This window comes from Mobula hypostoma, chromosome 4 (genome assembly GCF_963921235.1).
Source record: "Mobula hypostoma chromosome 4, sMobHyp1.1, whole genome shotgun sequence".
NCBI classification, from domain to species: domain Eukaryota; kingdom Metazoa; phylum Chordata; class Chondrichthyes; order Myliobatiformes; family Myliobatidae; genus Mobula; species Mobula hypostoma.
Genome location: NC_086100.1, coordinates 65,439,769 through 65,461,494, shown reverse-complemented (window position 1 = coordinate 65,461,494; position 21,726 = coordinate 65,439,769). Strand labels below are relative to the sequence as shown.

The 21,726-nt window shown below is 42.9% G+C and overlaps 1 long non-coding RNA gene across 1 annotated transcript in view; it reads left to right on the top strand.

The window, feature by feature from the left end:
• Nucleotides 1-21,726, top strand: part of LOC134344810 (uncharacterized) — a 101,347-nt gene that overhangs the window by 5,280 nt on the left and 74,341 nt on the right. The window lies entirely within an intron of this gene.

Genomic DNA, 21,726 nt, shown 5'->3' with positions numbered 1-21,726 from the left:
TTTGCCCAGACCATAAAATCACAGAACTAGGTGGAAAAATGCCCCAACTTCATCAGATTACGGATAACGAGCAGTTCTTCGACTCTGTAGTCACTCAGGTGCCACGTTAACTCCAATATCCTCAGGATTCTCATCTTTGGTGATTTCAATATTCATATTAATGATCACTCCAATGTGAACACTATTGCAGCTGAATTCATGAACTTACTAGGCAGTCTAGATCTTACCCTGCATGTCGCCGACCTCACCGATCACTTATAAATACACTTCATTTAGTAATGACAAATGGGTTAAATATTATTAATGTCTCTTGGTCTGCGACCGCAAACTCTGATCATTTTTGTGTACTTTTTGGTGCACTCCTGCCTGGAACCAAGACCAGAAAAGAAATTACAGTTAAAAGGTTTCTCAATGCTGCAACACAACTTAAATTCTCTGAGCTGTCTAGTTTATCTGACCCATATGGCTTAGACAGCTCAGTAAATGAAATAGTTGATTCTTTCAACAATAACTTGACAAAAATATTAAACACAATGGCCCCACGTAGGATTAAAAAGAAACCACTGAGTAAAACATCACCATGGTTAAACGATGCTCTCCACAAACTGAAGAGATCATCCACACTAGCTGAATGAAAATGAAGGAAAACTAGACTAGAAGTCCACCATAGCATAGCATTAAAAAAGAAGTATAACAGAGCTAAGGTGAGTGGGAAGACGGATGATTGGGAAATTTTTAAGGAGCAACAGAACTTAACTAAAAAGGCTATACGGGGAGAAAAAATGAGGTATGAACGCAAGCTAGCTAGGAATATAATGGAGGATAGCAAAAGTTTTTTTAGGTATGTGAAGAGAAGGAAGATAGTTAAGAACAATGTTGGACCCTTGAAGAATGAATTGGGAGAAATTGTTACGGGAAACAGAGAAATGGCAGATGAATTTAATAAGTACTTTGGATCTGTCTTCACTAGGGAAGACACAAGCAATCTCCCAGATGTATGGATGGGCCAAGGACATAGGGTAACAGAGGATCTGAAACAGATTGACATTAGGAAGGAAACAGTGATGAGTAGACTGATGGGACTGAAGGCTAACAAATCCCCAGGTCCAGATGGTCTGCATCCTAGGGTACTAAAGGAGGTGGCTCTGGAAATTGCAGATGCATTGGTGATCATTTTCCAATGTTCCTTAGATTCAGGATCAGTTCCTGAGGATTGGCGAATGGCTAATGTTATCCCACTTTTAAAGAAAGGAGGGAGGGAGAAAACAGAGAACTATCACCCTGTTAGCCTAACATCAGTAGTGGGGAAGATGCTAGAGTCCATTATTAAAGATGAAATAGCAGCATATCTTGATAGCAGTGATAGGATTGGACTGAGCCAGCATGGATTTACCAAGGGCAAATCATGCTTGACTAATCTATTGGAGTTTTTCGAGGATGTAAACAGGAAGATAGACGCGGGAGATCCAGTGAATGTGGTGTACCTTGACTTTCAGAAGGCATTTGATAGGGTACCACATAGGAGATTGGTGAGTAAAATCAGAGCTCATGGCATTGGGGGGAGGATATTGATATGGATAGAAAACTGGTTGGCAGATAGAAAGCAAAGGGTAGCAGTGAATGGGTGTTTCTCGGAATGGCAGGTGGTGACTAGTGGGGTGCCACAGGGCTCGGTATTGGGACCACAGCTGTTTACGATTTACGTTAATGATTTAGAGGAAGGCATTGCGAATAACATCAGCAAGTTTGCTGATGATACTAAGCTGGGTGGCAGTGTGACATGTGATGAGGATGTTAGGAGAATTCAAGGTGACTTGGATAAGCTGGGTGAGTGGGCAGAAACTTGGCAGATGGCATTTAATGTGAATAAGTGTGAGGTTATTCACTTTGGGAGCAAGAGCAGGGAGGCAGATTATTATCTGAAAGGTGTGGAGTTAGGTAAGGGAGAAATACAAAGAGATCTAGGAGTACTTGTTCTTCAGTCTCTAAAGGTGAATGAGCAAGTGCAGCAGGCAGTGAAGAAGGCTAATGGAATGTTGGCCTTTATTACAAAGGGAATTGAGTACAAGAGCAAGGAAATACTTTTGCATTTGTACAGGGTCCTGGTGAGACCACACCTGGAGTATTGTGTGCAGTTTTGGTCTCCAGGGGTTAAGGAAGGACATCCTAGCCGTGGAGGAGGTGCAGCGTAGGTTCACTAGGTTAATTCCTGGGATGTCCGGACTGTCTTACGCAGAGAGGTTAGAGAGACTGCGCTTGTACACGCTGGAATTAAGGAGATTGAGGGGGGATCTGATTGAGACATATAAGATTATTAAGGAATTGGACAAGATAGAGGCAGGAAATATGTTCCAGATGCTGGGAGAGTCCAGTACCAGAGGGCACGGTTTAAGAATAAGGGGTAGGTCATTTAGGACAGAGTTGAGGAGGAACTTCTTCTCCCAGAGAGTTGTGGAGGTGTGGAATGCGCTGCCTCAGAAGGCAGTGGAGGCCAATTCTCTGGATGCTTTCAAGAAGGAGCTAGATAGGTATCTTATGTATAGGGGAATCAAGGGTTATGGGGACAAGGCAGGAACCGGGTATTGATAGTAGATGATCAGCCATGATCTCAGAATGGCGGTGCAGGCTCGAAAGGCTGAATGGTCTACTTCTGCACCTATTGTCTATTGTCTATAATATTTTCAAGAAAAAACTAGCCCCCTTTAATGCTGCTATACACTTTGCAAGAACTATTTCCCAAGATTATTACAGAAAATAGTAGCAATTCAGGAATATTGTTCTCAACTATAAACCAACTGTTGAACCCTGGTGCAATCTATAATGTCCTCAGTCAAGCATCTGCCACAAAATGTGAGGAATTTGTAATATTTTTATCAATAAACTTGCTTCCATTAGGAAGAGCACAGCTACAGTTACAGCCAACCTCTTAAACCATGTCCAAATTTACAAGTATTTCTGGTTCAATTCAATTTTTGAGTATGGTTAAAGCTGTTGGCAAAGTTGAAATCGTAGTGCGAAGGTTTGATAAAATGGCGGGCTCAGACCTTGTTTTAGTTCAGACTAGTGCTGACGTAACGGCGGTGGGACTGCCAGCGTCTGTCTGTGCCCCAGGTGAGGTGGGGCCATGGCCTGTCCATACTGTCCATACTGTCAGGAAGGAGGGGAAGGGAGCCCAGCAGGCTGGCTCACAAGTTGAGTTGCCCGCAGTTGGGGGCGGAGAGTTCAGAGACAGGGTTCTATCGTTTCTGAGGAGTGAGGGGAAAGAGTAGTCGGATTTGGAAAGTTTAATTAGTCCCCATCCCCCAGTGAAGAGTGAGGGTTCTGAGTTGGCATCAGCCCTTACCTCCCTGGCGGATGAGTGGCCCAGTACACAGGCAGAGGGTCCCCGCCGGAAGATAAGAATGTTCTCTGGAATAACGCACACCCCCGAGGGGGAAGAGGAGTATGAGACGTGGGTGGAGAAGATCTCTCAGTTGTTAGATGAGTGGCAGTGCTCGGATGATGAAAAGTGACAGAGATTGGTTGAAAGTTTGAAGGGGTTAGCGGCTGATGTAGAAAGAGGCGTATCAGTTAACCAACACTCTGCTCCGCTTGCTGAGTATCTAGAAGCATTAGAGAGCGCTTTTGCTGTGACAGGGAGCACACTGGAGCTCATGGGGGAGGGGGGTTTCAAAACATGTGTCTGGAGAAGCGGGAGAAGCTTTCCATGTACATTTTTCGGCTAGAGAGACAATTAAATTGTTTGTGTCACCAGTGGTTCATTTAGGCGGCTGAGGTGGGTAAGTTAAGGATGGACCAGATAGCCAACAGTGCCCATTCCCAGTACATGATTGCTTTGGGTCTCTGACAGTCCCATAAAATGCGCCCCCCTCCCTCATTTGTTCAGCTGATCAGCGATGTGCGGGAGGAGCAGAACACGTTGGGGTCATGAGAGGACTCTGTCAGCAGGGTACAGTCCTCGGCAGTAGCCCCTTGTGGTGAGGTGACTGGGGCCAGCCCAACCCGAGAAATGGTACAGGAGATGGTGGCAGAGCTGAGAACTGAGATGTCCCAGGTGTTAACAGCGGGTGTGGACTCTCCTTATGATAGGACTGGTAGAGAGGGCCTCCCCTCAGGGGACGAACCGCACAGAGGGCTGCGGGTGGCCAGGGTTCTGTGAGAGAAGGATCAGCTGGTAGCGTGTGCTATAACTGTGGGGAAGAGGGACACTTCCGGTGGGAATGTGAGCAGCAGGAAGGCCCTCGGAGAGCGAGCCCCCAGGTATCCAAGCAGGGAGAGGTGTCGAGAAACTTAGAGGAGACCCAGTGAGGGAACAGCCTGGTGTCTCTAGGGGAACACGTTCCCAGTGGTGTACCAAGGAACTCCCGAAATCAAAAGACCCTATTCCTGAAGGCTTAGTGGGACCATGCTCCAGTGTGTCGCTACAGATAGAGACCATAAGACCATAAGACCATAGGACAAAGGAACAGAAGTAGGCCATTCGGCCCATCAAGTCTGCTCCGCCATTTTATCATGAGCTGATCCATTTTCTCCGATTTAGTCCCACTCCCCCGCCTTCTCACCATAACCTTTGATGCCCCGGCTACTCAGATACCTATCAATCTCTGCCTTAAATACACCCAATGACTTGGCCTCCACTGCTGCCCGTGGCAACAAATTCCATAGATTCACCACACTCTGACTAAAAAAATTTCTTCGCATTTCTGTTCTGAATGGGCGCCCTTCAATCCTTAAGTCATGCTTTCTCGTACTAGACTCCCCCATCATGGGAAACGACTTTGCCTCATCCACTCTGTCCATGCCTTTTAACATTCGAAGGGGATATACAGGAAAGCCATACTTGACACCGGGTCGCAGGTCATGTTACTGTACCGTTCATTTTACAACTGGTATCTGAAGCATTTACCCGTGACACCATTCAGGGCACTGGAGATCTGGGGTACGTACCAGTGCTGGTGATTATCCATATGACCATTATTTGTCAGTGAAACTGGAGTTCTCGGAGGCCGATGTGGGAATGTCTGAGGTTCTTGATACAGTGGTGCTGGTTTGTCCGAACACTGTTGAGACGGGTGGTGTTTCAGTTCTGGTGGGGTCCAACACCCCTCTTGTGAGGAGGCTCATGAGAGTCATGGAGAAGACGGTGGAGGATATGAACTTGCTTGAGGTGTTCCCGATGCGACCTTCTATATATTGGCGAGACCGGACACGGACTGGGAGACTGTTTCGCTGAACACCTACACTCTGTCCGCCAGAGAAAGCAGGATCTCCCAGTGGCCACACATTTTCATTCCACATCCCATTCCCATTCTGATACGTCTATCCACGGCCTCCTCTACTGTAAAGATGAAGCCGCACTCAGTTTGAAGGAACAACACCTTATATTCCGTCTGGGTAGCCTCCAACCTGATGGCATGAGCATTGATTTCTCCAACTTCCATTAATTCTCCACCTCCTCTTCGTACCCCATCCGTTATTTATTTATTTATTTTTAATTATTATTATTAATTTTTTTCTCTCTCTCCTTTTTCTCCCTCTGTCCCTCTCACTATAACTCCTTGCCCATCCTCTGGGCTTCCCCCTTCCCCTTTCTTTTTCCCTAGACCTCCTGTCCCATGATCTTTTCATATCCCTTTTGCCAATCAACTGTCCAGCTCTTGGCTCCATCCCTCCCCCTCCTGTCTTCTCCTATCATTTCCGATCTTCTCCTCCCCCTCCCACTTTCAAGTCTTTTACTATCTCATCTTTCAGTTAGTCCTGATGAAGGGTCTCGGCCTGAAATGTCGACTGTACCTCTTCCTAAAGATGCTGCCTGGCCTGCTGTGTTTGCTAGCAATTTGTATGTGTGTTGCTTGAGGTGTTAGTGTATTTGGATGACCTCATAGTATTTGAATCCACCTTGGAAGAACATGAAGCGAGGCTACTGAAGGTGCTCAGCCACCTGAAAGCTGAAGGGTTAAAACTTTCCCTGGACAAGTGCCAGTTCTGCAAAACGTCTGTTGGCTATGTCGGACACATAATCTCACGGAATGGAGTGACTATAGACCCAGCTAAGATAGAAGCGGTGACCATTTGACCAAGGCTCCAGACTGTGAGCGCTCTGTGCTCATTCCTTGGGTTCTGTGATTATCGGAGATTCGTGAAGGGCTATGGCAAAGTGAGTCACCCAATGAATCAGCTTCTGTGTGGTTACCCTCCCTTGGGAAAGAAAGGGAGGCAAGAAAAAGGACAGGAGGGTCAAGATATCTAAACCCGACAAATGTGGGATGTAAAATGTGAGGAGGCTTTTCAGTCGCTGAAGGAGTTGCTGACCCAGGCACCGGTGCTGGCTTTTGCAGACCCCCGATTGCCGTATGTACTGCACACAGATGCCAGCCGAGAAGGTTTAGGGGGCGTCCTGTATCAGGATCAGGGCACCGGGTTGAGGCCTGTGGCATTTGTCAGCCAGAGTTTGTCGCCCTCCGAGAGAAGCTATCCCATGCACAAGTTGGAATTCCTGATGTTGAAATGGGCAGTGGTGGATAAGCTGAGTGACTATCTCTATGGGACCAAGTTTGAGGTGAGGATGGACAACAACCCCTTAACTTATATCCTGACCTCGGCCAAACTGGATGCCATGGGCCATCGGTGGTTGGCAGCGTTGTCTGCCTATGATTTCAGCCTGAAGTACCAGCCGGGGAGCTGGAATATTGATGCAGATGCTTTGTCCCACGAGGTGCATAAGGGACTGGACAGGGATGAGGAGTGGGAGAGTGTCCCTGTCCCTGGGGTGAAGGGCAAGTGTCAGTTTGCCATCACCGTGAAGGCAGAGGAAAAGGAGAGGCAGGATCGAGCAGTGGATCAATTAGGGGCTTCTGATGACGCTCTACCCCCAGTTTACTGTAACCTGACTGCTCTGAAGACAAATCAGCTGCCGGAATTGAGTTCTGGGGAAGTGGCAGCTGCTCAGCGAGATGATCTGGGCATTGGCACTATTTGGCCTGCGGTTGAAAAGAGAGACATGGCTCAGGCGGAGAAGACGAAACACGCTCTTGGTGCCTCCATTACTGAAAGAACGGCCTTGGTTGGAGTTGAAGAACCAGATCTTATACCGGGTCATGTCATCCCCAGACCAACCTCAGCGTTGCCAGCTGGTTCTGCCTGAGAAGTATCGGAAGATTGCGTTGAAGTCACTTCATGATGATTCTGGACATTTGGGGATGGAAAAGACCTATGGATTGCTCAGAGACCGGTTTTACTGGCCCCGAATAAAGTCGGAGGTTGAAGAATACTGCAAGTCGTGCATTCAATGCATACGGCGGAAGACACTGCCTACGAGGGCAGCTCCTTTGTCCCACTTGCAGAGCAACACGGCGAATGTCTTAGTCATCACCGTCCACTACACCTGATATGCTCAGGCTTTTCCTACCAAGGACCAGAGGGCGACTACGGTGGCGAAAGTATTATGGGAGAAGTATTTCATTTATTATGGTCTTCCCAGGTGGATACATAGTGACCAGGGACGGAACTTTGAGAGTAGACTCATAGATGAGTTACTGGGCATGCTAGGAATTGAGAAGTTGAGGACCACGCCCTATCACCTGCAGGGAGATCTCCAGCCTGAGAGGTTTAATCAGACTTTGCTAGACATGCTCAGGACCCTGGAGATCAGCAAAAAGAGCAGACGGAGTCAACATATTGGGCATCTGGTTCACTGTTACAACTGTACACGAAATGAAGCTACTGGGTACTCGCCATATTATCTGATGTTTGGGCACGAGGTGAGGTTGCCCATTGACCTTTGTTTTGGACTAATGCGGGTGACTTACCACCAAAGCCTTATCTGAAGTATGTGCCTGATATGAGGAGAGAGCTGAAAAGGGCTTATGAATTGGCTGGGTTGCGGCCGCCAAGCAGAATCAAGGAAATAAGAGGAGGTATGATCAGAAAGTGAGGTTCTCCCAACTCCTGCCGGGAGACCAAGACCTCATAAGGAATTTGGGGCTACCTGGAAAGCAGCAGTTGGCTGACCGCTGGGCAGCCACACCCTATGTAGTGGACAGTCAGATGTCAAACCTACCGATTTTCCAGGTGAAACCAGAGGAGGGGAAGGGGCCTGTCAAGATTCTCCATCAGAACCACCTGTTGCCCCTGGGACAAGAGGTGCAGGTAGACCTAGAGCCCAACTTGGAGCCTACACTGAGTAAGAGGACTCTGCGAAAATGCGGGGTGACTGCAGAGCCCACAGCGGGAGAGGCTGGGCTGGGCCCCACCCATGAGAGGGATACTGATTCGGAGGATGATGATCTGGATATGTGGTACATGCTGCCTTTCACTAACTCCCCATTGACTGAGGAAGAGACCCCTGGACTTCTCCCACTGAGTCAGGTGAAGTGGTGGGGGGGGGCGCTATCTGTGGGCAGCCTGGGTTACAGCGGGACGCTGAATGAGAGGAAGCGGGGCCTGGACACGGGACAAGGGGCTCCGAGTTGCAGGAGGGCATGAGCGGTAGATCGAGGGAGGACTTGGCAAGTAGACCCAAAGTATCCCCAGTAGTGTCTGAGCCTGAAGAGTTAGGTGAGGAGGTATGGAGGTCTCAGAGAAGAGCGAGACCACCGGATAGGTTGGCCTGTGTAGCGCCTGGGGAACAGAGCATGATATCTACTGTTTTGGGGAGCTATGTCACTGCCTTTTGCACCTGGATTAGGCTTTGTGTTTTGCAGGAAGGGGTGGCAAATTATCTCAACGTTATGAGGACATGACTAAATTTGATAGGGGGAGAATGTAATGGCTTCTTTGTAATTTTTCACTGCTAAGGCTAATGTAATGACTTCTCTGTAATGTCCACTGCTGAGGTAACGGTTTCTCTGTAGCAGCAATGTTCAGGTTATGACTGGAGATAACAGGACTGTAGTATGCATTGTTGCTTTGTCTTGTGTATATGGAAGGATGTTGTTTTCGTGGTCTTTTGTCGAGGAGAGTGGAAGAGGGAAGATGCATGTGGAGAGAGCTGGTAGACCACCGGACGGGGTGGACTGGGATCTGACGGTCCGAAGGTCGGCGATATTCGGAGGAGACCGATGGTGGAAGAATGACTACTGAGTGAGCTCCAACATGACTTTGACTTGACTTAGGCCCTTCTTTTTAAAAACTTTCATTACTAATCTTATACAGGATTCAGATTAAGATTCATAAAGGTCAATCATTTAATTGCATATGGTGTACTGTCTGATATTTTGCGTTGTGGGTTTGTAACTGGGGATACATGACACAACATCCACACAAACGTGATTACCCAGTTTGGCGGGGCCGAAGGCTGATTCCCTAGACAAGCACAAGCTGGGCAAGCCTGAGGGTTACACATATATCTTATAGAGAAAATTTTTTGTTTGTCTTGGAGACCAGTTTTCTAAGAGACACAATGTACTTTTTAGTGTTGCTCAGGGAAGCTGTCTTGGTCCCCTACTCTTCTTCTTATACATGCTTCCCTTAGGAGACATCATTAGAGAGCACAAACTTGATTTCTACAGTTATGTAGGTGCCACACAATTGTATATCTCACTTGAGCCAGATGATGATAATATCCTATCTTCTCTGACTTCTGGTATGGCTGCAATAAACAAATGGATGTGCAATAATTTCCTAAAACTAAATGGAGGTAAAACTGAAATACTTTTGGTTTGTCCCAAAACCAAAAGAGTTAACCTTACTGATAAACTTGGGAACTTGGCTCCCCTTGTAAAATCAGAAATAACTAATCGGGGTATTATCCTTGATTCAGATTTGAATTTTAAATTCCTCATAAAGAAAGTGACTAGAGCAATTCTACACTTAAGAAACATAGCAAAGGTACGTTCATTTCTGTCACATAATGATGCTGAAAATTAGACTACATTACTTCAATACACTTTTTACTGGCTTCCAAAGCAATCGATTAATAAACTTCAACTCATTCAGAACGCCCTTGCTAGACTTTAACCAAAAGCAGGATGAGGGAACTTATCACTCCCATACTAGCTATTCTGCATTGGCTTCCTGTATCCTTTAAAATTGAAGTTAAAATTCTCTTACTTGTTTTTAAAGCTCTTGGTCTCTGACCAGAGTGCTTCACAAAATCATTTTTGTTTTATAATACTGCTCGAGCTCGCAGATCTTCTTCCTTTGGTCTCTTAAGTATAAACAGGTCAATTTCTTTTTAAATTTACCACTAAACTGTGGAATACCTAAAACTATAAGGCATGCAGACTCAGTTCATCCTTTTAAACGCCAGCTCAAAACCTATTTCTTTAACCCTGCTTTTAAAAGACATATTTTGTCTTTTATTTTTATGTTCATTCTTTACATTTTTAAGTTTTATTTTCATGTTTGCACTTTATCCCATTGTAAAGCACTTCGAACTACATCATTTGTATGAAATCTTCTCTATAAATAAAATTATTATTATTAACTATTCCACATGAAGTTGAAGGAAAATTTATAGACTGTAATGGTTTTTGCTACTTTGTCACTCTAGTTTCTTGACAGAAAGGCAACAGTCAGTCTGTGATGACAGAATCATCTCGAGCTCCATCACGCTGAGCAGCAGTGACCCCTGGAGCTTTGTGCTCAGTCTATTGTTGATCACGCTGCTGATACATGACTGTATTGCTAGACTCAGTTCAAAAAGAAACATCAGATTTGCTGATGACACAACAATGGCTGAGCTCATTATCAATGACGACAAGACGGCATACAGAGAGCAGGTAGAGCAGCGGCTAGAATGCTGCGAGGACAACAACTTGACTCCCAGCGTGGACAAGACGAAAGAGATGTGGACTTTAGGAAGGTGTAGGCTGACTGCTCCTCATTGCACGTACATGGCTCCTCCATGGAGAAAATTAGGAGCACTAAGTTTCTGGGAGTGAACCTGGACCCTCAAAACTACCACTTAGTCAAGAAATCACAGCAATCTCTCCACTTCCTGAGGATATTGAGGCAGGAGGCTCCACCCCCTCCCCATTCTAACCACTTTTTACAAGAGCACCATTGAGATTGTCCTTACTAGCTGCATTGCCGTCTTGTACAGGAATTACAAGGCATCTGACTGCAAGGCCCTACAAAGGGCTGTGAGAACTGCTGAGAGGATCACCAGAGTCTCTCTTCCACCCATAAAGAAACAATGGAGGAGAAAGAGAATTGTTTGGGGATGAGAGAAAATTAGCTGGTAGAGATGAATGCAGAAGGGGCAGATGGTCTGGTGATTAATTGGGTGGGGTTTGGTCAAAGCAATGATTAGTGGTAAACCTAGCTGTGAAGAAAATCAGGAGAAGGGATCAATAAGAAAGGATATGCTAATTGCAGTTTTCACTCTTGGGAGGGAGGAACAGAGCAGTTAAATTGGTCAGGAAGAGAATGGGATGGTAAAAGCCCAAGGATATGAAGACCAAGAGTTAGCCAGGGAAAAGATTGGCTAGGGAAAAGGGAGCCCAAGGTCATCAGTAGTAGAAGCAGGAACTGGGGCCATTATCAGCTACAGTACATGAAGAAAAATCTGAGCAGCAGATGAAGTCCAGAGACGAAATCACATGGGATCGATAGTGAGTTGGTAAGTTCGGTCCAATTTTGTTTTGGTCAGAGACAGCAGATGATATAAGCAGAGGGGTGTTGGTCTGATGGATGTTTGTGACCAGAGGTGTACCATGGCAATTAGTGCTGGGATCCTCCCCCTTTTCTTTTTTCCATGGTCTTCTGTCCTCCCCTATAAGATTCCCCCTATCTCTTACACTAATCAAATTTCCAGCTCTTTACTTCACCCCTCTCTCCTCCTGGTGTCACCCATCACCTTGGGGTTCTTCCTCTCCTCCCCCCACCTCTCTTACTCTGACTCCTCATCTTTGTTTCCAGTCCTGATGAAGGGAATCGGCCTGAAACATCGACTGTATTCCTTTCCACAGATGCTGCCTGGCCTGCTGAGTTCCTCCAGCATTCTATATGTGTTGCTTGGATTTCCAGCATCCGCAGATTTCCTCTTGTTTGTCACCAAAGTGTTGCCTGGATTGGAGTGTCTATCCATAAGGATAAATTGGACGGACTTAGGTTGTTTTCTCTGGAGTATCAGATGCTTGGGGGTGAGGGGGTGTGACCTGATGGAATTTTATAAAATGATAGAAGTACTTAAAGGGTAGGTATCCATATTTTTTCCTTCGGGGAGAGATGTCACATTCTAGAGGTTTAAGGTGAGAGGAGAGAAGTTTAAGGAAAGGAAATTAGGAAGGGCAAGAATGGGATTCGTATAGACAAGCATCTTGACTGTCATTGACTAATGGGACCAAAGGACCTGTTTCCTTGCTATAAAACTCTACGAATCCATGAGGTCCAAAAAGCAAGCTTTTTTTTTCTCAGAGAAGAGTAGAAGTCTAGAGTGCACTACCAGTGGAGGTGGTAGAAGTGGATACAATGGCAAAGTTAAGAGGCATTTTGACAGACCCATGAACAAGCACAAATAGAGGGATACAGACTATTTCCTGACAGATAGAATGAATGAAGGAAGGAAATTTATTTCGGTCAGTACAAACATAACAAAAGCATCATTTTCAATGATGATTTCAGAGGACAAAATTATAACAAAAAAACATAGATATTCTTTGAAACAGACCGAAAGGGTGTAGGCTAAAGCTCCAGCTTATTACGCCTACTCCTCTGACTTATACAACAACATATTTGACGTCAATCATCATATCAACACAAAAAATTTCACATTCTTTTAATACAAAATCCAATTCTAAGTATCATTTATTTACATTACTCCCATTCATTTTAAATCATGTATTTTATATTTGTTCATTAAATTATTTTTAAATAATTTTTTAAACGTTAAGTGTGGTGCATTTTTTTAAATTCTCACTAAACTGTTCCATAGATTCACCTCTCTGACTGAAATACAATGATTTTTTTACATTTTTTCTTATCCTTTGTTTTGAACATGTTCCTCTCAAATCATTATGACTTTCATTTTAAACAACCTTTGGATACTTTGTGGTAGCTGTCCATTTTTTACTTTATACATAATTTGTATTATTTTAAACTCTACGAAATCTCTGAATTTTAAAGTGTTTAGTTGAATAAATGGTGGATTGGTTGGCTCATAATAACTTGTCTTATTTACATTTGTATGACTTTCTTTCGGAGCAGAAAAAGAGTAGGATTAGTTAAGAGTAGCATCAACGGTTGGTGCAAACGTGGGGAGCTGAAAAGCCTGTTCCTGTCCTGAGTGTTCCATGTTATAAAGCCTCAATTCTCCAACCACAGAAGAGAAAGGATTGCATTGATAAGATTGAAACCTCAACACTCGTGTTCCACTTTCTGAGCCTGGAGGTCGTGTTCCACTTTCTGAGCCTGGAGGCCATGTTCCTCAGAGGCCTGCATTGTGCCATAACAAAAGAAAACGTGCACTTGTCACTGAACAGGTCTGGCAGTCTCTCTGCCCTCACTGTCAGAGCCATGCAGAACCCAGAACAAAACAAAACTCTGGAATTGTGCTAGTACCCAGCACTGAATGATGTGGAGTTTAAGATTTATATCATTGTGATAGAATTTATAGGCCATTAGCTTTGCTTACCCTTCTGTTTTGAGCAACTTAAAAAAAAACACTGTTTTCAGCTCCTCACTGAATGCCCACTTCCTATTGTACTACTGAAAGACAACAGCTGGAACACTGTTTGCCATCACAACGTTTCCTGGCTAGCTAAGCTTTGGTTTCTTTGATCATGCTTTCAATGAGGCAGAGGAAATAGAATGCAGAAGGGTAAGGCTCGAGCCATCCTGGACATCAATTTCTGCAGCTATGTTCCAAAGAGATGGGTTCATGGAAGCTTCTCCCTTGAGTAGGGCAGGAGATCACCAGGATTTTGTACCAGCTGTCACCACTATGGAGAGCTGGATCTGTGGAAGAGTGAGAGGATGAGGTGCAGGACTGGCAGGGAGAGAAAAATAATCTTGTTGGATTAAGGGAGTTTGTGCCCCTTCTGTTCTTAATAAACTTAAGAAGAAATTTTGATGTAGCTGATAGTGATCTCTTTAAGGCCTGATAGTCAAGCCACTGCATACTGGGACTAATGGACAAGTCATGCATGGTGAAACTCATATCCTAAATCATTCCAAATTCCAGAGGGTAATGACAACCATTGAAGTTTGCTGTAATTATTCTGTGTATCTGACAGCAATATTGGATTTTTGTGCATGTTATGTGCATGTGAAATCTAGAAACTGATGCCAAATCAATTCACAATTAGGATTTTTCCAATGTCAAATCTTCATGGAGTTTAGTGTGAAAGCGGAAACTTCTGTGGAAATTTTTGTTCCAGATCCGAAGAGGAAAAGGGGACATCTCATGTTGATGTGAATGGAATGGATTGGCTTCAAACATGCCGATTAATTTAAATAATAAGCTCTTAAATTTGAGCAGCATGGTAGCGTAGTGGTTAGCACAACACTTAACAGTACCAGTGACCCGGGTTCAATTCCCACCACTATCTGTAAGGAGTTTTGTACATTCTCCTATTGATTGTGTGGGTTTCCTCCAGGTGCTCCAGTTTCCTCCCACAGTCCAAAGAAGTACCGCTTGGTAGGTTAATTGGTCATTGTAAATTGTCCCATGATTAGGCTACGATTATATCGAGGGTCGCTGGGCGGCATGGCTTGAAGGGCCTATTCCACACTGTATCTCAATAAATAAATCTTTAAGTCTCTAATAATGTGTTAATTTACATACTTTAGTATTTGAGAGTGTTAAGAAATGTTTGGAAGTATTTAAACTGATGAAAATAGTTGGAAGCATTTTACATATCTCTAGTTTTTTTTTCCCCTTCAGCATTTTATATTTGCTAGGTATTTTAATGGTTTTGAAAGATTTTAATGTACCTGCAACATTCAAAGTGCTTTTAAAAATTTTAATAGTGTAAGATTCATGATCTTTGATCTTTGAGGTGGGTCCCCCTCACTAAATATGAGCAACCTGTACAGAAGTAGCCTATTACAGTGCCTATAAAGCTTGCATCCACAAAACTGGGACCTACCTGTGTGAAATGACTTTAGAGACACCAGTGAAATTTAGGATATTAATCTATAAAGGGAGCAAATCAATATTTTGTTCAAAAGGAGAACACTAGAATGCCTTTGGAAAAAGGACAGATCTAATGATATGTAACAGGTAAATCATGCAACACTTGCAAGTTATGACATAGCAACCTTGGTACTAAGTACTAAGGAGAAGAGTAAAAGTGGCAGGCTGCCAAATCCAGGGCAAGCATTAAAAAGGGCCACTTTTCAACATAATTGTATAAGGGCTAAGAGAGTTGTAAAAGAGCGCCTGAAGGCTTTGTGTGTCAATGCAAGGAGCATTCGTAATAAGGTGGATGAATTGAAAGTGCAGATTGTTATTAATGATTATGATATAGTTGGGATCACAGAGACATGGCTCCAGGGTGACCAAGGATGGGAGCTCAACGTTCAGGGATATTCAATATTCAGGAGGGATAGACATGAAGGAAGGGGAGGTGGGGTGGCGTTGCTGGTTAAAGAAGAGATTAACACAATAGAAAGGAAGGACATAAGCCGGGAAGATGTGGAATCGATATGGGTAGAGCTGCGTAACACTAAGGGGCAGAAGACGCTGGTGGGAGTTGCGTACAGGCCACCTAACAGTAGTAGTGAGGTCGGAGATGGTATTAAACAGGAAATTAGAAATGTGTGCAATAAAGGAACAGCAGTTATAATGGGTGACTTCAATCTACATGTAGATTGGGTGAACCAAATTGGTAAAGGTGCTGAGGAAGAGGATTTCTTGGAATGTATGCGGGATGGTTTTTTGAACCAACATGTCGAGGAACCAACTAGAGAGCAGGCTATTCTGGACGGGTTTTGAGCAATGAGGAAGGGTTAATTAGCAATCTTGTCGTGAGAGGCCCCTTGGGTAAGAGTGACCATAATATGGTGGAATTCTTCATTAAAATGGAGAGTGACATAGTTAATTCAGAAACAAAGGTTCTGAACTTAAAGAGGGGTAACTTTGAAGGTATGAGACGTGAATTAGCTAAGATAGACTGGCAAATGACACTTAAAGGATTGACGGTGGATATGCAATGGCAAGCATTTAAAGGTTACATGGATGAACTACAACAATTGTTCATCCCAGTTTGGCAAAAGAATAAATCAAGGAAGGTAGTGCACCCGTGGCTGACAAGAGAAATTAGGGATAGTATCAATTCCAAAGAAGAAGCATACAAATTCGCCAGAGAAAGTGGCTCACCTGAGGACTGGGAGAAATTCAGAGTTCAGCAGAGGAGGACAAAGGGCTTAATTAGGAAGGGGAAAAAAGATTATGAGAGAAAACTGGCAGGGAACATAAAAACGGACTGTAAAAGCTTTTATAGATATGTAAAAAGGAAAAGACTGGTAAAGACAAATGTAGGTCCCCTACAGACAGAAACAGGTGAATTGATTATGGGGAGCAAGGACATGGCAGACCAATTGAATAATTACTTTGGTTCTGTCTTCACTAAGGAGGACATAAATAATCTTCCAGAAATAGTAGGGGACAGAGGGTCCAGTGAGATGGAGGAACTGAGCGAAATACTTGTTAGTAGGGAAGTGGTATTAGGTAAATTGAAGGAATTGAAGGCAGATAAATCCCCAGGGCCAGATGGTCTGCATCCTAGAGTGCTTAAGGAAGTAGCCCAAGAAATAGTGGATGCATTAGTGATAATTTTTCAAAACTCGTTAGATTCTGGACTAGTTCCTGAGGATTGGAGGGTGGCTAATGTAACCACACTTTTTAAAAAAGGAGGGAGAGAGAAACCGGGGAATTATAGACCGGTTAGCCTAATGTCGGTGGTGGGGAAACTGTTGGAGTCAGTTATCAAGGATGTGATAACAGTACATTTGGAAAGCGGTGAAATCATCGGACAAAGTCAGCATGGATTTGTGAAAGGAAAATCATGTCTGACGAATCTCATTGAATTTTTTGAGGATGTAACCAGTAGAGTGGATAGGGGAGAACCAGTGGATGTGGTATATTTGGATTTTCAAAAGGCTTTTGACAAGGTCCCACACAGGAGATTAGTGTGCAAACTTAAAGCACACGGTATTAGGGGTAAGGTATTGATGTGGATGGAGAATTGGTTAGCAGACAGGAAGCAAAGAGTGGGAATAAACGGGATCTTTTCAGAATGGCGGGCAGTGACTAGTGGGGTACTGCAAGGCTCAGTGCTGGGACCCCAGTTGTTTACAATATATATTAATGACTTGGATGAGGGAATTAAATGCAGCATCTCCAAGTTTGCGGATAACACGAAGCTGAGTGGCAGTGTTAGCTGTGAGGAGGATGCTAAGAGGATGCAGAGTGACTTGGATAGGTTGGGTGAGTGGGCAAATTCATGGCAGATGCAATTTAATGTGGATAAATGTGAAGTTATCCACTTTGGTGGCAAAAATAGGAAAACAAATTATTATCTGAATGGTGGCTGATTAGGAAAAGGGGAGGTGCAACGAGACCTGGGTGTCATTATACACCAGTCATTGAAAGTGGGCATGCAGGTACAGCAGGCGGTAAAAAAGGCGAATGGTATGCTGGTATTTATAGCGAGAGGATTCGAGTACAGGAGCAGGGAGGTACTACTGCAGTTGTACAAGGCCTTGGTGAGACCACACCTGGAGTATTGTGTGCAGTTTTGGTCCCCTAATCTGAGGAAAGACATCCTTGCCATAGAGAGAGTACAAAGAAGGTTCACCAGATTGATTCCTGGGATGGCAGGGCTTTCATATGAAGAAAGACTGGATGAACTAGGCTTGTACTCGTTGGAATTTAGAAGATTGAGAGGGGATCTGATTGAAACGTATAAAATCCTAAAGGGATTGGACAGGCTAGATGCAGGAAGATTGTTCCCGATGTTGGGGAAGTCCAGAACGAGGGGTCACAGTTTGAGGATAAAGGGGAAGCCTTTTAGGACCGAGATTAGGAAAAACTTCTTCACACAGAGAGTGGTGAATCTGTGGAATTCTCTGCCACAGGAAACAGTTGAGGCCAGTTCACTGGCTATATTTAAGAGGGAGTTAGATATGGCCCTTGTGGCTACGGGGATCAGGGGGTATGGAGGGAAGGCAGGGGCGGGGTTCTGAGTTGGATGATCAGCCATGATCATAATAAATGGTGGTGCAGGCTCGTAGGGCCGAATGACCTACTCCTGCACCTATTTTCTATGTTTCTATATAAACAAATAATGACCAGCACCCTACCGGAAAGCATGTTTGTTTATGCAGGTAGGGCGGTATTTCTGGGCTTACATTTCCATAGGTGCACGTTTTCGCTCATGCGGTATATTCTTTCATATTGCCTCTACTTTCCCCAATTAACTAGTCTCTTTGATGTGGTAGGAACAGAGGCTAGATTGGGGAGATCCAAGCAAAGTGTGGCTGAAAAAAAATTGGCATGTCTGTAAGGAGTTTTGTACATTCTCCTATTGATTGTATGGGTTTCTGTGACAAATTCCAGAACTTCAGAGGACAATGGGAACTGGAAATGGTGTTGCAATTATCAAGAATGGAGAAGTTAAGAGTAGGAAGTACTCAGCAGGTCATGCAGCATCTTCAGGGTGAGAAACAGAGTTAAATCCCCTGTTAGTGTCATTGATCCTTATTTTTCTAGTTACTGGTCTCTAGCAAAAAATAGTTCAATTTCCTTTCCTTTTGAATAAAGAATAAAATGATAAAAGGCTAAATTTGAGATATTGTAAAGAATTCCAGATTCAGTCTGCAAGAGGCTGCAGTCAACTAAATTTATTTCCACTGTTATTTTGATCACCCATCTGTATGTGGACTTTTGCCCCCCTCCCCCCAATAGTTCCAGCCACCACAGATAGTAGATTACTATGTTCCAATATTTCTGGCAACCCAGTATTTTCTGTTTTTGTTTTAGATTTTGAGCATCTGCAGGGTTTTTTGGTTTCCATATTTCCGTGTGCATTCTTTATGAAATACAGGTGTCTCACACTTTATTGTTCAATGTGGTCAGTAAGAGATTTGCTTCCAAACATATCCTGGGTGTGGCTGCATATCTACTGAGAGTTATTCTTCCATTCCCCTGCATCCTCCTCTTCCAATTGCCCCTCCTCATTCTCCCACCTCCTCATTCACATCCTCTGCCTCCTCCACTAAGGCACACCTATTTTAGATCTTCCGCAGAAGATTGAAGTCGGTAGCCAATTCAGCATGTTGGTCAATTATAGAAACCAATAAACACTTGCATAGTCACAATATCAAGAAAAAAATCCAGCAGGAATTAATATGTGAGGAATTAATGATCCCTTTTAAATAAGATTGTTGAGATCTAAGGTATGGGCTTGTGGGTGGAAGGACAGAGAAGATCATCCTTCCTGCTGAATGTGTTCAGTTGTGCACATTTAAAAGATGCTGTAAGCTGGAGAGAGGGGCTTTAAACTAACTGTGCTGTTGAGTAATCAGTATTACATAAACTGATTTATGCTATTATTTGCTTTATCTACATATTTTCAGCTTGTACTTGCTGCCCGTGCACTATTGCCCTTATTAATGTGGCATTTTGTGCAGCCTGTGCTACAAGTTTGTGTGCACACCGCAAAAATTCTTTTGGACTAATCCCAATTTAACTTTTAGTGGTTAACTTTTAGTGAATGATTTCCTTATTCACATGGGGTCCAAATCCCTAGCAGAGGGAGTTATAAAGTTTAGGATCTATATCATTGCTGCAATTAAAAGTGTTAAGTATAGTTTGGATATAGAGCCCCTGTTACACATTCACATTTGCTAATAAATAGTGACCAAACACTGACAACAGTGATCCTTATGTAATAGTGAAGGCACACTCTGAGATATTACAGAAATCTTCAGCTCTGGGCTATAGGAGTCAAGATTACCACCACAGACAACAACAATGTTTTAAGCTTGCAGCTTCTGCTCCAACAGAGGTCAGATTTTATTGCTGATTTCATACATCGCGGCTTTCTGAGGTTCAGGTAGGAAATTGTTAATTGGAAACCATATGTCATAAATGGAACTCATATTCAGATAGTTGTTTTCCTTAAGTGTTTTATTTTTTATTATAAATAGTAAATATTCACTGTGTTTGTACAGGAAAGAGAATCTTTACATCAAGGCTGTATTTTTGCAGTCAAATGACAAACAGAAGGTTGGATGGCAGACACTACAAAACATTCAGTTCCATTCAGTTTCATCACCTTTTAAAACCAGTATGTGACAGAAGAGGTCACATTATCTAATCTTTGTACTTAATGGCAGTAATTATCTAATTTTTTCTACATTCTAAGCAAAAATGTACACATCATGAGATACATGCTAATTTCTAAAATAGCTGAATATATAGGAATAAATAATGATCTCTCTAGGAAAGTCTATGTTGCAATGCAACAACTTAACAGGTTGATATAATGATCATAATTAAGTTTATGGACAAAGTCATGGGAAACGATTCTGCGAACTCCTACGGATATATATAAACATCCAGCTATCAAACTTGCTGTGTGATTCTGAAATCATACTTGTGAAAATATGACAATATCCCAATTGCAACTATGTTTTAGGCATTTAGTGGAAAGACAGTAACAATCCATTATAAACAATTTCTGAAATTCCAGCTACCTATCCATAGCTTTCCTGTAGACTTATTGAAATAAGAAATAGTTTTCAGTCTGTGATATAAACTTACACACATTTTCTGCATATCAGATTCTTTTGTGAAGAATTTTATGTACAATATCAATGGAATGTATATTGTTTAGATCTTGTATATTGTTAACAATGCCCAAAACACCTGTCAGTAAATATATAGCCAACCAATTATATTACAAGAATATCAAGAAAATATAGAATACAGTACAATACCTTCAAGAAATACCATGGTAGATATAGAAGTACATAATATTGCACATTGCAGTTTCATTACTAAAGCTGGAGTTGGTTTGTTGCTTTTGTGTTTTTTTTGCATTGAATGCATTTTGATAGTATACCTAATTATAGAACTTTAAACAGCTCCATTTACTTCTGACTAAAAGACATCATTCCACCCTATTACTTAGTCCTTTATTTGGGTAATTTTGACGCATTCATTAGCAGAATCAGAAACCAGAGTTCTTGTGATAAACATTTACATTTTTAAAATTGAAAATACAGTTTAAATAATTGATTCTACTTCTGATATCACAGCTGTCATTCTTAAATCTATTGACATAAGGAAACAACCCTCCAGTGATCATTGAAGCCTATTAATTTTGAGACCAAGCCATCAGGATGTCAAAATTTGTTGGGAACAAATGAGATTTCAGTGACTACATGGATATCATTTGATGCTTTGGTAACTTGTAAATGAGGAGTAAAGCAACAAGTAGCTATCATGCAGAGTTATGGTACTATCAGCCAAGATCTGAAAGCCAAGTAAAATTTCAGAGAATACTCCACAGATCAATGGACAAGAAATTTTGAGATGATATTGTTTCTGTTTGTGAAGTCAGGCCATTTGAAGACTAACTTAAGTTGTCAATACTCAGAGTGTTTCCAAATCAGTTTTTCATTGTATTCCTTCTGAAACTATATGTTGATAATTAATGCATGAGGAATTCCACAATTTGGGACATTTACTGAATGCTTGCTGCATATCTTTAATATGGATGACTATTTGGGATGAATTTTCTTTATCTTCTCTCAACAGAAGAGCCAAAACTA